The sequence below is a fragment of the Xiphophorus maculatus genome, chromosome 18 (genome assembly GCF_002775205.1).
Source record: "Xiphophorus maculatus strain JP 163 A chromosome 18, X_maculatus-5.0-male, whole genome shotgun sequence".
In the NCBI taxonomy this organism is placed as follows: domain Eukaryota; kingdom Metazoa; phylum Chordata; class Actinopteri; order Cyprinodontiformes; family Poeciliidae; genus Xiphophorus; species Xiphophorus maculatus.
In genome coordinates this window covers 30,793,689-30,799,688 of record NC_036460.1, presented here as the reverse complement: position 1 = coordinate 30,799,688, position 6,000 = coordinate 30,793,689, and positions in this window count along the sequence as shown.

Genomic DNA, 6,000 nt, shown 5'->3' with positions numbered 1-6,000 from the left:
AACAGCGAAGTGTCATCTCACACGGACAGGGTTACACACACAAGTTGGTGAAAGGAAATAATAACATGAATAAATAAATAAATAAATAAATAAATAAACGTATATATGCATATAATGAGTGTGTGCGTGGGAGGGGGTGGGCAGGGTGTGTGTGGGGGGGCAGGGGGGGTGCGCGCATTTGTTTGTAATACCTTGCGGGGACCATTTTCCTGACACATACTACGTTGTGGGGACCCACTGGTCCTTGGGAAATGCTGTTTTTGGGTCAGGGGTTTGGTATGTGATGTTTAGGGGTAGAATAAGGGTTAGGCTGTAGAAAATGAATGTAAGTCAATGTGAAGTTCCAACAAGACACGAGAACACAACTGTGTGAGGGTGTGGGCTGAGGTGTGTGGGGGTGGGGGGTGGGCATGTGTGCGTGTGTGTATGTGAAAACCAAGACCAAGGAGATTTCCAAATAAGTCAGGGACGAAGTTGTTCAGAAGATGCATCCTTACTCCAACAGACCGGGATCAAATGGCTGAATTCCCTCACCAGTAGCCATTCAGCTCTGAACAGGCCTGGTAACGAGTCACTCATTTGATTCAGGTGTGTTGAAGCAGGGATGAAAGTTGCAGGATGGTAGCTCCTGCAACTTTGTAGACACCCATGTTGTAGACAGTACTACCATTTTTTCTTGATAGGTTGATGTTGATGTTCTAGAATTACTTTAACATTCTAACTTGTGTATCGTGACTCTGCTCTGTGAATTGAGGGGGGAAAATAGTTCTACTACACGTGTCACAGTGAGTAGGCACCTCTCGCCCCCATTCACAGGTATAGATAGCAGGTGGATAAATGGTCACTTATAGCAAAACATGCAGATAATATTGAACTTCATAAAATATATCATTAGGAAATAATGTTAACTTAGAATATACTTTGGCATATGGAGTTGAATTATATTTGTTACCTACACAAATAAAGCTGTAACTAGCTGCTAAAAGCATAGAGGAACACCATGTGGTTATTTATATCAGGGAATTGAAAAATATTCCAGAATGAATCACAAAGGCTAGTTTTTATCTGCCTTTAAAGGTTCCTGCTTCTCTGCTCTTGGAACCAACTCCTGGAATTGCTCTCTGCAGCATCACTCCGCTCGTTTCCATCCCCACATGTAACATGTAAGGTAATCAGTATTGAGAAAGCAATTTTCCTCATAGATTTTAGTCCATTAATGGAGACTTTAACCAATGTTGTGTTTTAGTTCATGGTCAAAAACTGGAGGCAAGTTGTAGCTTGCATGAGTACGTTTATAATGTCACCATGCTGTATCTGACTATAATAATGTTATTTACAAAATGATAATTATGCTAAATACTAAAACTTAATACTATGATAGTTAGATGATGCACCGTCCAGTTATTCAGATTGTATCTTGGCTACCCAGGATAAACTGCAGCCCACCTGCAAAGCAGTGAAAAAAAATAGGTTATAAGATTTACATTTTATCTTTTAATTCTCTTTTCACTCTCAAAGCACACTCAGTTTATTTTTGGTTGAGAATATTTTTCCTGTGTAACCAAATATTACTGATGTATTGTTGTTAGATATGATATCGAGCCACTCTTACACATGATTTTTCTTCTTTGCTAGCAGAAATGTGTATCTAAGCATATTTACGTTCACTTATTTAGAATGTCTTAAACAGAATTTTCATTAATATTGAAAGTTCACTTCACCTCACCGAAAAACTCTTTGGATAAAACAATCTATAAAAAATATTTGTAATTTTAAATGGAAAAAAAAGCTTTATTATGTTCCTAAAATCAAGTTCTTTGTAGTCTTTTCTTTTTAGATTGCTTGTTAGGAAAAATATAACTAGTTGTCAATAGCAGGTTGGATCCCAGTTTTCTTCAGAAAACATGCGGTAGTAGTTCTCCACCTTTAAGATTTAACATGGCTGCAGTTTCACTTAGGTCCAGCTTTTGTCACATAGCCATAACTCAGCAATGAAAAATCCTCCTATGACAGGAAATGTTAATAAACCGAATTAATACATACCTCACAGGTTTGACTTATTCACAAAAGCAAAACTATCTCTAAAATTACAAGAAAGACACACGCTCTCTCTGTCATCTGCTCCAACATAAATCAGCCTGTTACTGCTAAATCAATACTGCCTATTGTCAACAAAACTGACAGTGTTTGTAAGGGGAATACTAACACAACTGCTTGTTTTAACAAATAATTCACATTTGTAGCCAAAATATGAATTGCCTATTGTAGCCGTCTGAACACTGAAATGCATGACGTGGAATAAGAAAAGGTGAATGAAGCAGGGATGTAGAAAAAATGCATATTTTCTTTCTTCCCATTTTTTTCATATTTTTTCTTAATATTTGCAGTCTTAGTAAAATGCAACAAAACAAACAAAATATGATTGAGCAGAGGCTAATAGTTCAACCAGCCAGCCGTGTTGCCTCCAAATGTGGATGTTGACTTGTTATAAAAGTATAAACGGCCTGCAGTGCAATCACATCTCCATCTAGTGGTACTTTCTAAGAACTACATCTCAAACACAGTGAGAAAGATAACTGTCTCAGTTGCCTTTGTGGTTTGGTTTGGCTTCTCGTTTATTGACATGTAGGCAGAGCTCAGAACAAACTTCAAGTTATAGAACACATCTTCGTCTAAAACAAATATATAGTTTCCTTCTAGTTCCATGTAACTTTGATGAAAGCATGGTGGCACTTAGCTTTAATTCTACAAGACCAACACATTGTCAATACAACATTGAAAACAGTAGCACACTACTGGTTTGACTCCTACCAAACCAACAAAAACCAGAAAACATTTTCAATTTCTGTATGGAACAAAATGTAATACAGAATTAAAGATGATGCAATGCAGTTGTTATAAAAAGCTTAGTTTTATATATGTGTGTGTTATATATATATACATATATATAGTTTTATATATATGTATGTATACATTTTGTATACATACATATATATGTATGTATGTATGTATGTATGTATGTATGTATGTATGTATGTATGTATGTATGTATGTATGTATGTATGTATGTATGTATGTATGTATGTATACAAAATGTGCAGTCATGTAATGAAAAAGATTGTGTCTTATTTATGTTCACAATTGTTATCGTATTACTTCATAAGGAAAAAAAATATTTGCTGTCAGGTTAATGCCCACCCATAAGAAAATCAGACAAATCAAACATGTAAATAAAATCATTTTTTTATTGTCAAAAAGACATTTTTGAAACGTTTTGAAGGGAAGTGATAAGTTGTAAACGAAGGCTCTTACCAAACCAATAATGCACCACTTCAACATTTAACATTGTATTCTGGTAGAATGCAAATGCTATGTAAAAATATAATTTATGAATGACTCATAAAAACAAATGCCTAAGTGAGAATTAGAAAAGCACTGAGATAATCCAAATCACAGCTTGACAAGGTAAAAATAAATTCTACAAATGTAGATATTTTTATTCCAAAGTATCTAAAATTGCAGTTGACTCAAATCAGAAATTTTACAGACTGTAACATAATAATAATTAAATAATGTATAGATATGAAAATAAAAGAGGAAATGATTAAAAACAACGATCAGCAGATTTTTTATTAAAGTAAGTTTGCATGAGAGGAGTACTCCAGTTCCCTTTGTTTCCAGTGTGGCCTGTGAAATCTGCTGGAGGGTCCAGTCAGCTGAGCATTTTATTCAGACACATGCTTGCTGTCTGGGAGCCTCCACATGGTGATAGGCAGGTCCTGCCTATAGCCCCTTATAGCTCTCACCCCCACCGGCTCCCTCTCAGCTGTGTCCCAGTCTGGGGTTGCCTGTCGCTGCTGCCGCTGCAGTGAGAAGGAATTTACATTTTAATAGGCAGAGCTGTTCACTGTCTCTGAATCAGGCAAACAGCAGGACATGCACCCAGCTACACAAGTTTCCAATGAACCTTCCTGACTATTTCTGAGCCTTGGAAAATTATATTTTTAGCCATTGGACTTTATCTTTCCCACACTGCAATAAATGCAAAAATTTTCTACATACAAATTGCATACAAAATAAAACTTGTTTGAAATAAAATGTGACAACGATGCCATCTTACATCAGGAGAACTAATGCTCTCTTTGACCTGCGAGGCTCAAAGTGACAGAAAGGCCAAATGACAGAGTGGGGGGCGGCTGCGGGGGGACAAAGGCCCAGAAGCAGGCCTTTGTGACCACAGAGCATGACTGTTCCATCACAGCTATCATTAGGCACCAAACAAAGGCATATGAAGAGCAGAGAAAAGAGGCAGAGGGGAAGGATGGGTCTGAGCCAGTTTTGTTCTCTGACAGGGTCGCTTGATAAAATGTCGGCCCTGAAGGACACAGAGGTCAGCCCGAGTGTAGCTCAGCTACGGAAGGGGTTAAGGGCCAGTGTTGCACACATTCAGACATTTCTATCTACAACGCAAAGCAATTACATCACATTTACCTGTGACAGCAAAGCTTGGTAAAATACAAATGCTGAACTCAATGAACTAATTATTTTAACTGGTAAAAACATTAATTCATCTATCTAGTCTTCTGCTTATCCATGGTTGGGTATCTTCAGGAGATTAAGGTGGAAACTCTGACGTCCCTCTGGTCTGGGACATTGTTCGGCTTGTTCTGGAAGATCCCAAGGCACTCCAAGGCAAGAGATGGTTCCTGATAACGCTCAGGAAAAAAGAGGCATCCTGATTAGACTCTAGAATTTCCTCAGTTGAACACTTTCGATGTGGAGCATCACTGGCTTTAGTGCTAGCTTCTCCCAGAGGAGGCGCTGGAGATCCCCTCCCCATGTCTAGAGGGCCCAGCATGGTCAGACAGAAGTCAGTCAGTGTGTGGAAGGTCAGCTGTTATCACAGGTTCTTTGCTCTCTTTGTTTCTATATTCCTGACGTTTCACATTTGCTTAGTAGCGTCAAAATATCCTTATTAAAGCTGCAGTGTGTAACTTTTTTGAAGATATTATTTTCACATTTGTTAAAAATCTCACTATGTCCTGAAAATGTGTGAAAAAATCAAGGCCCTCTGCCTCTTCACTGTGCCCCTAATAGCACTAAGAAAAATACACCGCTCCCGAATCAAAGCAACCAATCAGAGCCAGGAGGCGTGTCTTTGCTCCGTCATTCATGGCCGTGTACAGGAAGCTTATTGACGCACAGCACGTCAGTAGTACCTGGTCCAAAACCAAGACAGATAAACGAAAGACCTATGATGAAAGGCAAGCTAAAGAGAGAGATTTAGACTGAGCCCGAAATAAAACGAGGGTAAGTATAAGAGCTGGAGAGAGCTAAGAGTTCTCAAAGGATTCAGTTAGCAACATCTCTGCTTGATTTGCTTTATTTTTAATTTTTTTTTATAAAACCCACCAAAGATACGGTTACAGTTTCACTGGTGATGGCGCAAACCTAATATTACTTGACAAGTAGCTTGATGAAGCACTGTAAGAAAATTGTAGCCAGATAATGAATTGTTTTAGCATTACCCGCTAACTCAACCTCAGTATAAGTATTGTTTCCATACCTACTTTTATTTGTCCCAACATATTTTTTGGATCAGAATTAAATGTCTTTAGATTTGGTGAAATGATTTTACTATGGGCTGCACCTCTCAAAAAATATTAAACTAAATATTACAAAAATGTTTGCAACATTAGCGCTTGAGTCAGCTGTTGGTAATCCAGCTAATACCCAGGATTACCTGGGTATTCTTAAAGTATGCTGTTTCACATAACAGCCTACTGATTTTGTAATATATTCTTTCTATTTTATAATAGAAAGAATATTATAAAATAGTATAATAGTATTATACTGAAATACTGCACTGAAAAGTATTTGCTCCATCTTCTACAGCATATATTTTTTGCAGATTAATTTTCGTGAGTAAATATTGAAAATGCAGTAGCAATGTGTAGCCTTAGTAGCTACTGTATATATAATCTGAAATGGCAAAATAAT